At 42.8% G+C, this 12,424-nt stretch overlaps 1 protein-coding gene across 1 annotated transcript in view; it reads right to left on the reverse strand.

Annotated features, from left to right (window-relative positions):
• Positions 1-391: 391 nt before the first annotated feature.
• LOC124410372 (lachesin-like) overlaps positions 392-12,424 on the reverse strand; it is a 32,056-nt gene continuing 20,023 nt past the window's right edge. Inside the window, exon 7 of the mRNA XM_046888673.1 lies at positions 392-404. The gene's annotated coding sequence lies outside the window, so the exon portion shown is untranslated. The remainder of the gene's footprint in view (positions 405-12,424) is intronic.

The following is a 12,424-nucleotide window of genomic DNA, read 5'->3' on the forward strand; positions in this document are numbered from 1 at the left end:
GGATTAGGTATGATCGAGATGAAGCAATGGTGGTTGTACAGATGTGGAAAGGAAAATGTTCTCACGATCACGGTATGCAGTGGTGTTTTACAAGGCTGGATGATTCCACGTCCTCGATATTCTATATTCGTCTAATGAATGGCTAATGAAAGTTGAAGAGGAAAATCGCTCCGAGAATAACGTCTCTGGGTTCTCGAGGTAGGTACTAATCTAGCAGACGGCTGGAATGCACGTCCTGAAAATATAAAAGCACCAAGAGGGTGTTTGATGTATAAATGTATCCATGAGGGAGAGGAGACTTTATACCTACGTGTCTTGATGGCCGGCGGTCGTTGGTCTCCGAAGTCGTTACCCGAGCTCTTCTATTTGTAGACGATGAACTAAACCACCAACGATGTACCCGACTATGGCGGTTAATTGAAACTTTATAGATCACGCGATTGATAATTACGAGAAAACGAACGAACCAACGTCTCGAGTCCATTTCCAGTCCCGTGATATAAAGACGACGTCGAACTGATTTTATCCCCTCGCTAACCTATAGAGATAGATAAATAGTATTGAGTAGAAACGGAGTGGATTTCTGGACCCAGGTACAAGCAAAAGATAAAATAACACTCCCGAGTTTAAGATGATGAAAGTTGAAGCGGCTCTTCGATCGATGTGGAAAGAACTTTTACCCCCCTTGCTGAGTTTCTCCTGCGCCGATCCATTATAACTCGTGGAATTGGCAGGGTGAAGGTAACTTGTTCGGTCTTTCATCGATGGTAATTTCCTCAAAGATGATACGAGAGTATTTCTAACTATATCCAACTAATTTAAGAATTTCCATTCTCAAAGGTGAAACAATTAGTCCAACGTACGAACCTTTTGCGGTGGGATAGTACTAATTGTAAAACGAAACTGTGGCTGTTACAGTAGACTGTATCAAAAAAATTGACTATTTTTTTTTTTTTTTTTACTGGTGTACTGAAAATATTGTTCAAGTTGACGAAAAAAAAATACCATCAAAATTTCAGATTTTAATATTGATATTTAGATGTGCCTCATCGTGATTTTCTACTTTCCATAAGGATAACATGGCAAAAATGGTTCTTGCTCCTTGCGATTTTTATAACTAGACAACGACGCATCGTACAGAAAATTCATAAACACATTTTTGTAGGAAATTGAACGTTCTACAAAAAAGGTCTCTTGTCATTTTACGATAAATCTACTCCTTCAAAAGTTATTTGAGGTCCTTTGTTGATATTTGACCTCAAATAACTTTTGAAGGAGTAGATTTATCGTAAAATGACAAGAGGCCTTTTTTGTAGAACGTTCAATTTCCTACAAAAACGTGTTTATGAATTTTCTGTACGACGCGTCGTTATCTAGTTATAAAAATCGCAAGGAGCAAGAACCATTTTTGCCATGTTATCCTCATGGAAAGTAGAAAATCGCGATGAGGCACCTCTAAATATCAATATTGAAATCTGAAATTTTTATAGTATTTTTTTTTCGTCAAGTTGAATAATATTTTCAGTACAACAGTAAAAAAAAAAAGAATAGTCAATTTTTTTGATACGGTCTACTGTTACATGCACTTTTCGATTCGTTCATTTATCGAAAGACGTCATTATCGCGTAGGAGAAGGCTTCTAGAAACTCGAGGGACACGGGTGAAGTCTAGATTACGTCCAATTTCCAACATGGAATGAGATCCTTACAGGTTTGACGTAACCCTCGTCACCTGTGGTTACCGTTTGTACTGTCGATAGCCAGACCCTCGACATCGACTCGATCCAGGCCCAATAAAATGCGCCTTCAATTCTCAGCCAGCATTCGCCGCGATCTTCGTCGGGGTCGTAAATGGCGGATTAGAATCAAATGATCGCAGGAGAAGGGAAGTTGCGTGAAATGGAGTAATCCACGGCAATATGCGCGTATCGATCGAGACGCAGAAGACGTCAAAGTGAACGTCTTCCGATCGAGCAGGTTTCCGGGTTTAAAGCTCTCTGCCTCTGGAACGAAGTGCTGCCGGGACCCTCGAGCAGCGGTTCGACCTTGACTTTGGCTTTGGGCGGAAAGGGTGTCTCCGTATAAGCCAGGGTAATCCGGTAGGTAAGCGTTTTAGTAACATTATAGATAATCTAATCGAAGAAGGACTTTTTCCCCGGGTTCACAAGCGTTTCTTTATTCTAAAATGGAATCGGTACGGTGGAAGGTCACACTACCGTGCCTTTTATAACCAAAAAACCTCGAGAATTATGATCAAGCGGTGCAGGACGGCGACGAGGACGACGATTTATGCCTGTAACGTAATATATGCCTTGTCCGATAGACCTTCTTTCGCTCTTTTTACCGTTTTTCTTATCCTCTTCTCCTCCTCTAAGGCTTGGGGTTTTTTTTTCTTTTTCTTTTTTTGTTTTTTTTTTGAATCGTCATCTACTTTAAAATAACGTTCAAAAAAAAAAAAAACGCGCCAAGGGACTTTGGGACTCCTGCAGATAACAAGAGACCGTCGCCTCAGCGTCTGGGATTTAATTAAAACTCGGCTGAAGGAACGGCAAGGAAAAGACAGAGGGATGAAGAAGGGCGGAGAAAGAGGCTGACATTTTCGTTCGCAGACGTCATTTTCTCCGGCCAGAGACGAAAGGGTCATCTTCTTATTACATCTCGCCATATCTTCGGGCATCGACGTTCAACTTTTGATCATCAACAGACTTTCCATCTCACCTGTGAAAGCCAGCTCGTTCGCTAAAGTTTTCTCACGCCAATTGACCGGATTCGCAATCAATCCTATCAGATCAGAAACAACGAAGCGTAAAGCTTGTTGGTTCAGCCATTCGAGTTCATCTTAAGTTCAGGCTTGTGATTCCGGATAGAAAAGCTTCTCTCGAGCATGAGCCTTGAGAACTCGGTCAGCTTAGGTTGCCGCATAGAACAGTTTCTCCGTGAGAGAGATAATATAGTCGAGAGTAGAAAATGAGGTGAGCTTTTACGCAATCCTTGAGTCTTCCAGAAATCGAACCACGACAGGGGTAGTCTGCTCGTGGAAATGGCTCGTTCAAATTTAGCTTGTTATCAGAAAGAGGAACAAGGCGATCAGAGGAGAAAAGGAAGAGAATAAAGCTTTTGAACCTCGCCGAGTGACTGCCGGAGAAAGGGTCGTTTGTGCCCCAAATTACAAGAGCCCCAAACACATGCAGTGATGGGGAGCAAAAGCGCGAGGACACGAGTCTACGTCAGACAGATTGTATCGATGTTTACCTCGTGTATTTACGCACATTTATTACGAAGAATATGCCCGAGGGTAGAAATATTGTTTATCATTTTCTATTATACCTACACCCGAAACACACGGAGGGAAGGAAATAGCCAGCCCGAATATAGGGCGTAAATCTCATGAACGTCGTAGCTGAAAATTAGCAAAACACAGTAACGACTGTTGCAGGAAACGCGGAATAGAAACAGTAGATTTAACTAACAGGAAAAGCAGAAAATGACTTGTACCTCTATATGCATGAGATATATACGGCAGCGGTTTTGCGTTCAAGCACAAAACGGCTTATCTTTTGTCAAGAATTTATGCCGAAGCCACATTTTCAACTTCCGCCTACAGAGTAATTCATTATTGGGATAAGAATTTTTACGCCCTTGATATACGTATAAAGTCGTAAAAATATTTATGCCTTAGGAGAAGAAAAAAAGAAAAAGAAAAGAAAAGAAAAAAAAAACACCAAGTTCCAATGTCCAAAATATTAAAGCTGGATACGTTTTTCGAATAAGCTGATAGTGAGTGTAAAATTTTTCGTTGAAATCTGTAAAGAATCGTAAAAAGGCTATCAATCATGGCACATATTTTCGTGACAGGTTCATGATTTCTGGGAAAAATCGGGCTGGGTGTTTCTGATTTACTCGGGAAAGTGAAAATCTTGTAAAAAAAAAAAGGGAAAAAATTCCTTTTCTTTTTTATTATTCTACTCGCAATGAAAGGACTTTCGAACGATGGAAAGCGAGAAACAGAAGAAACGTAAGACGAAGCTGTGACGAGACAAGGTAACGAAAATTTGGTAAAACGATGAGAGGGGAACGAGCGGAAAACGTAATTAAACAAGTTTGACGTGTAGGGGATCTCTTTCGGAGCGTGAGCTTGTTTCAACCTATAACCGTTGGTAGAACGCTCGACGCATTTCGTCCCGTATTTGCACAGGGTGGTCTCACATTTCCCTCAGCTGCCGTAGAAGGCAACCTATCCCGAGGTTATATTTATCTTTATCCAGCCTGTTTATCTTCATGATCTTATTTGTCTTGCCGCATGGCTTTTCGACACGATTGATCGCGAGAGAGCGAACACACGAGTCGATCCTTCTAGCGCATTTGAAGACGCAGAAACAGGAGCGTAAATCATCGTACAAACACACAATAGTCGGCGCGAGGGTGAATCGGTTTATCTACATTCGATGGCGAACTGGGTCTCTGGAAATTGTTGAAAACAATAATTTCCGGAATGGTCGTAGCGCGGATCGGAATCGCTACAACACGCAACGGATCGCGCATTTTCCTCGACGACGACGACGTCGACGACGACGACGAGGATGAAACACCCTTTGTGCAAGGTGTACACGACGCTGGGCGTAACCCGAGGCAACCCCCGGTATCCTGGGAAATTCTAAGGATACATAGAACCGTGCCGCGGGGTTTATTCAAGCGTAAATTGCGGAACGATTCATCGAGTAGTGATTTGGGAGCTCGGGTGAACAAGAATATGCTTCGCGCAAGCTCGTCGACGCCAAAGCTTTTCACTAGTTCTGTTGGAAAATCCCACAGCATCCAGCTGTTGTCTTGCCCGATTTAATACCGGCGGAAAGGAGCGCCAGCAGCGGAGGGGAGGGAGAAAGAAAAACACGAGCGTTATCGTGCCACCCTGAAACGATGGAACAAAGCACATGTTACAATACCGTCATCCCGCGAAGCTTTGAGATTCGTCTGGAAAGTCCAAGTCCGTAAAATCGTCGAAGCGGAATACGCCCGGGTGTATAATGTATACAATATTATCCTATACTTGTGTGTGTGTGTGTGTGTGTGTTTGTGTGTAGAAAAACCGATCAAAGCTACAGCGAGTTTCTCCTCCCCTTATATAAATCAAATTATTTTATACCGCGTCACGATTGTATGGGTTATGTATATAGGATAGAGGAACAGGACGTACGAGTTAAACCTACCGAAGCATTAAACTTTTATCCTATATATACATATATATATATATATATATATATATATATATATTCTTTATAAACGGTTCGCTTATCTTTCGACGGAGCAAAGTCTTTCACAGGTTTATAATCGTACCCCGTGATTTTATAGGAAAACGATCCGAAAGGACTTTAAGTATTACATTTATAGATTGAGTAAATACTGTAGGTACTAGATATACTCTCTGCTACTTGATACGTTTCGGATGAGAGATTGGAATTTCAACTTTCAACCGTGGTGGGATTCACTTTCAAAAAGTTGGCCAAGCTCTCCACAGTTGATTACCGCAGTTTGCTAATTTATTAGAGCTTCGTCACGCTGGTGTGGATCCACAAAATGTAAACTTGTACTGCCGTTGCGCGTTTTCACTTTCTCCAGAAATTACGTCGTTTTTAAATGTAGTCGATAATCCGAAATCGTATCGATTTTGCTAGTCATTTAACGGCAGTGTGCGTAGATAAAATCGAACCGAGTACATGAATCCAAAATTTTATGATACCTACTTACAAATACAATAAACTTACCACACAATTCATTAAATTCAAATTATTCTTGTGTGGTTTTCGTATAAATTTTATTAAAATCAAAAATTTTATAACATAATAATTAACGTCACTATAATAAATTAAAACTTGCAACCTTATTTCGTAAATTAACAACTTTTCTCTACTGTAAATATGTAATAAATTCACAATCATTTCTAGCAATGTCTACAGGGTGAATAATTAAAAAACTTCTGTTAAATAGTAAAAAACTCGTTAATAGTTAGTCGATTCGAAACAAAGATTGATTCATTAATTAAATGTATCTAGTTTCAAACGATTATAATTGAAAACAAAGCAGACTAAGCCTGTGGTAAAAGTTATAAATAAATCAACCATTTTAAATACATTATCGTAGGGTGCTTAGCGAAGAAAGCCACGTGCAAAAGTACAACCACGCAATTAATCATGACTTTTCTTTAAAATTACCAATTCCAGGGTGGCTTGGACGTGAGAAATTAGCCCGAGAGAAACGGTGGAGCCCATCCAAAAGGGGCGTAAGGAGGAGGGGGAGGATGAGGGGGGGGGGGGCTGCTTAATTAGCGTCGGTCCTGAGAGAGGAATCTCCGCCTATCGCTGCGCCCTCAAGAGATCACCGGAGTATCTCTGATTCGCTTTCTGTTTCTGTCTGATCCCGCAGTAGGTATGTACACTTCATAAATACATATCACGTACATGGATGTACACAAATAGCAGCCAGATTTTCCGGAGTCCAGAATCCGCGTTGAGGTTTGTCTCGCTCGGGGAAAGTTAGAGAGGAGAAATCCTGCAGCCACGCGTGGACTCCAAAATTGTTATCCTACTTACGCGTGTCTCGTGTGCAAATTTCATCCACTCACGTTGAGCGTACATGTAATGGGTACAGACTGAAAACCATGAGTATAATATAAGAGATTTGAGTAGCTTGCCGAACTAGACTGCTTCTAATGCCATGCCGTGACATCGTTAACGTCGAAAATCCTCTTCGACTATTCTGCGTAACATTGCGGAGCTTAGGGCGTAGGCCAAATGCCAAAACCAAGTACAACTCCGTAAGGAACGAAGTTTAGGCACGAGAAACCGTTTGCCGAGGCTCTTCTTTTCGTCAATCGATGTTCAGGTGCCGTTTCTATTCCAAACCGAGCAGGAAGTCTGGGGTGAAGGGGAGGGATGATACCAGATTCGCGGTAGCGAAAAGACTAGAAGAATCGGACGCGGATCTATAAGCGACAAGAATTTTGCTTCGCCTGCTGCACGCAGCGCACAAGTGTAACGTGTGTGTGTGTGTGTGTGTGTGTGTGTGTGGTAGTTTTTAAACTACAGAGACATGTATTAGTATACCTACCTAAACTTTATCGGAGGATGACGCGAATGTGACGGAAGAAATATAAAATACCTCGATCAATAACGACGTCGCTTTATATTCCAACGGCGGGTAAAGACAGCCGATAGAGGAGTGCCTGGCGTGCATTTCCGGCGAAGTTAAACCCTCTGGAGATTTGCCGGGGGCGGTGGGAGAGCGCCTGGATGAAAAGAAAAATGAATTGAAAAACTGTGCGGTCGGTTATGTGCTTCAGACGAAGAGATCCATCAGCGTCAACCTTTGCTCCCTGTACCGTTCGTACCTTAAACTCGCGCGATAAGGAAAGATGATGAAAGCGAGGCGGGCAGGTAAGGTAGGCTCAGAGCACACTCATAACTATGATTTTTCCAACTAAACTCCATTACCGAGGACGTCAACATGGCAGATGCAGGTCGAAACTAAAGGGAAAATGATAAACTGCGGAGGAGGAGGAGGGAGTGTATAAACGGCGGAATGGCGAATTGGTGCGATATCGACTATCGGCGGAGAGAGAGATCGAAGATATATGAAAGGAGCGGGTACATCTGCAGGGAACGTGGATCCATCAGCGTCAACTTGCACGATAACTCGGGGATCAAATCACCCGACCATATCCGGAAAAAGACATTTTCTCGCGTTGAAATTCCTTCAAAGAGAGCTCGGTCTTCCTGCACTGTGCAAGACAGCCATAGAGACGAGTGACGTTGCTTTAGCGGATATTTCCAGAGCGTTACAAGCATTCCCATGACGTTGTTGCTACTGGAAGACAGACGTCTGGTTTAAGCCCCTCACGACTAGTCGGACGTGTCTGAACGATTTCCGGCTGAAGGAATATCGACGCACGGGGTGAAGTGTCACTGAGTGAATGGCAGGAAGACTTGGAATTCGTGGGTCTGCCCGCTTACTGGAACCAGATGCCATCTTCTTTTCACTTGCAGTATTTATTGCCTTATATGTGCTGAGTGTAGATACATACATACGCGTATGGTGCAGGCAGACGAAAAGGTTCAAAATTTACGGTGTAGCCTCTCCTCCTGTGGAGCGCGTGGCGCCATTTCGCATGCAAATCTTCGTTCCTCTTCTCGGACGGGCCATTCTTTTTCTCTCCGTAACCGCTTAGCTATCCGAGTGAACGAGTTTCGGGCATTTCGGTTATAAGCTGAGACATTCGCCGAATATATCTGAGGGATAATGGAAAGACGTGCGCAATCCAAGCTGCGTTTTGGAAATGGAATTCCATCTTTTCTTACCTCGTGTATAAAAACTACGAAATTTCAATAGCGCATCGTTGACCCATCTAGACGCACAAGGAACGCACTCTAAGCGTGTACCAAAGCTCTTCACACACGAAAAGGGAAATCTCCGAATTCCTATTTCGTTACCGTTGTAACGACATGAAATATCCATCACAAGCAGAGGGAGAAAACGCTAGGGCGGAGGATGAACCTGTTTATCTGAGGACCATTCACTGACACCTTCAATTTGACAAAGCACCCCTGAGTTATGAGGCATGATACAAGCGACGACGCGACGCTGAGTGACTAAAGCCGAGCATTACAGCGTTGCGTTCTTGTAAGGCGATATTACGTAACACGCGGACTCCTTTCGACGTCTCTGAGTTATTCGAAAGGTCCTTTTTCTTTTTTCCATTCGAGAGACAAGGAACCATCAGACTTGTCTGCAAGACGGTTCTCATCTCGCTTCGACGTAATGAGGTTAAATGTGAACTTCAAAGGCCAATTGACAGCTCTTCAAATTATGGACGTGTAATCAGACTTTAATACCTTTCCAAAAATGCTAAAAAACAAGCACTTTCAACGACCTCAAGACCACACCAAGGAATTATCGAAGCCGTAACGATGATCCCCCGGGGCGCTGGGGTGTTGTTTAAGCATTTCGGGACCTTACAGTCTGTTGTAAAAAATTTTGCCTGAAAAGATTTCAAGACACCCATTTGGGATGTGCTCCTGATGAGGTTGGTAATTAGAATCAGTGCTTTTTTTTTCTTAGGTACTTGTTTTGCCTCCCAGGTTGGATTCATCGAACCCCCATTAACACAGTTTTCTGGTTTAACTGTACGCCCTGGGAACCTTAACGTCTGGATGTAATGTTGTTTATTTATTCCAAAGCCTCGCGGCTAAGAAGCTGAGAGTAGAACAACACGCCCACGAAAAATTAAAAGCATGGAGAGTAAAGAGTCCTGTTTTAATTCAGGATTTCAATGTAGCCTCATTACCATGTATGAGCATATACCATGAAAATGTAATCCCGACTTTAAGGTGAACGGAGAACTCTATGGTGGTATTTTTGGGATTCTTAGAATACTGCTCGAAGCACTTCAGACCTTGAAGGCTCCACGTCGAACCATGCGGAAGCACATTGTGAAGTGGTCACTCGCCGCTCAAAAGTCTCGTCCATTTTCCGATTTTCCGCGATTCCCTGGCATGGATAAACACAATTGAGTCTGTACTTTCCCGATATTCCATCAGGATTCGTTCACTGCACAGAAGCAGAACCCCGTAACAGGAATCGAAGTGCTGTTATCTCTCCGATGTCTAACTGATGATTATACCGTTGACTACAATATAATCATCGTTACCAGACGCCACGGAATTTCCAGGTTCTTAGTTCGCGGGTTGAGTTAAACGTGGAGAGAATTAACCCTGTCACCTAACGTCACACTGCATCAAGTCGGTCATGTCTTCCAGCCTTTGCTCCTCGCCTCTTTAAACCCATTAGAATTAATATACCGTAGAGTATAAACGCACTCTTGAACCCGAGCTAAAAGGTAAGCCGTGAGTACACAGGTTTAGGGCAGAGGTTGGCAGCTTCTCGCGTTCATGGTGCGCCTCGCTATCTGGTCGGTGAACCAAATTCAAGGAGCCCATTAAGCTTGATACTTGGGTCAAGCGAAGATCCTTCATTCTTTTATTTAGTACAAAAGTGTGCGGGAATTCCTTGATACAGGAATTATTCGACTTTGTACTTTTTGGCTGTGGGCTTTGTTCCACTGTAATAGAGTCACTCGTGCCAGTTGCCCACCCCTGGTCTAGGGCTTACCTACTCTCAGTGACTTTGCCTAGGAGAGCTGAATACATATAATCTAAATGTGTGCGTCGGGTTCTGGATACAACCTTCGTCTGGGCTTGTACATACATATGTAGTATCAAGTACTCTACTTCCATTTAGGAATAAATGGAGGTTGCGCAAAGTAAAGTAGAATTGCGTGGACCCTGCAGCACCGAGTCTCGACCTTGTTACAGAGCAACCCAACTGCGTGACGCCGGTTTTACCAGCTACGTGATTTGCTCGTGGATGAGACGGGGGTGGAAATTTGAGGGAGAAAAGTGGCCAGGAAAGAACCCTCATGTACTCAATATTTTAGAAGGGTTCGGGGACCAGGATGAATCATCTTCAATTTTCCATCACTCAATTGCCGTTTGATGATCCCTGAAATCGATCCTTCGATAAATTTTCTCTGCAGTGTGAATTCGTAACAGGATCAATCTCCTCTACGTGTCTATGGGCGATGAGTAATACTCGCCTGCAGGTAGGTATGTGAAAAATTAAATCCACACACAGTGAAAGTTTGCAAGTTTTAGGCAGCAGCTGGATCTGGCATTGAAGTATTCTCCAATATAACTGCTCGGGATTTGACAGTTTGAACGATAGTCTCCACTTCGTATACCTTATACTAACATGATTTTTTTTTCTAGCTTTACAAGTGCAGAGAATTTCCACATCGAGCTACATTGATCAATTCCAGGTGTCGTCAGCCCCAATCGAAACCTCTTTGTATACTTGTTGCTTGCGGAATGAGATATAGAACCGAAACACTTGGCGTATTTGCGAGTGTCTTCAAGTCGGAAAAACTGGAACTTGTGAGAGAAGAAGACGGGTTACAACTATCCTCCGAGAATTATGTTCCAAGAGGAAGTTCGAGCCGCGGTGAGTCAGTCCGTTGGCAGCGTTATTAGCCGTGATATAATATGCCAGCCGCGGAAACCTAATATCAGGAATTATTAGGTGTTGGATGGGCACCAGGAGAGACGGAGACGGCGAGCGGACGTCGCAGTAGAATACCTCGGTAGACCAACTTCCGTCGACTACGGTGTAGGGAAACTTTCAAGACAATTTCAACGAAGACTGGAAACTAGCGCACCCAGGAATGACGCCTCGACTTCCGGCAGAACGCTTCACGAACTGTGCAAATTTCAACCAACGAACTGAATCCAAATTTCTATGGGGTCTTGCCGAGACATGGATAGATCCTTGGATTCATGTTCTCGAACCACCCAGAATGTTTCTCCAGCTTGGAAGCGTTCTTGCGAAAAGCAAGTACAGAATATATGTCCAGAGATCAAATCGACGAAATTGATGAATTAGTGATGGCGACTAATTTCGTATTGTTCCAAGTACTGTATATACCTCGGGGTTTCAGACCATGGTGAAGAAAAAATGTAGGTATTACATGTGTACGGAACAAGGATGAAAACAGGCGTTGACCGAAAGCTCTGAAAAGCGTTTGAAATTTTATGGCTTAATTACTTCTGGGTAATTAAAACGCTGTCGTCAACAATTAATCTTGACGGAAGATTGCTCGTGACAAAGCATGTTTGACGCAGTTATTAACGAGGAATTGATATTCGGGAGAGCGAGGCTTTGGAGCTCAGGTAGGTATAGAATTTCTTGAATGCCGTATACACTTGGCGCGTATTCGAATTTGACGGTGTTGTTGAAACTCGAGAACGCTGAGAAAACATTCCTCTCCCTCTCATCCGTAGCTACTTAGGCCTCGAAAGCTCGTCTGTCAATCCGATGATGATAGCCCAGACATTACACAAGTTCATTCACAAACACACTTCGCTAGGCTTTACGATTCGAGAACACTCTGAGAAGCTCAGTATTTTTCTAACCTCAAATTTCAAAAATCAGATGAAATGTTTGCCCCACAAAACGTTTGAGACGTAGGTTAAAATAAGAGCTTTTATTGTTAAACACAATTTCCACATTTGGAACAGACGTTTGATAATATTGACGAAAAGCGAAAATCCATCTGAGCTTACTTAGTTGGCTGGCATTTGTTTCTGGTTTACCGCAGGATTAGGATAAACGAAGATCGCTTATTTAGACGAGGTGTAGTCAAAAGTGACGCAAATTGGCCAAAGAAATGGTCTGACTGAAATAAATTGCAATTCTTAACCAAACACAAGCGCCTGCAGAGGAAATGAAACGATCGTTGAAGAGAAAAGCTCAAAAGTAAGAATAGCTCAAGTCGTCAAATTATAAGTACCAGAATTATGGATACAATGATGAGAATCTAG

The sequence above is a fragment of the Diprion similis genome, chromosome 9 (genome assembly GCF_021155765.1).
Source record: "Diprion similis isolate iyDipSimi1 chromosome 9, iyDipSimi1.1, whole genome shotgun sequence".
In the NCBI taxonomy this organism is placed as follows: Eukaryota; Metazoa; Arthropoda; class Insecta; order Hymenoptera; family Diprionidae; genus Diprion; species Diprion similis.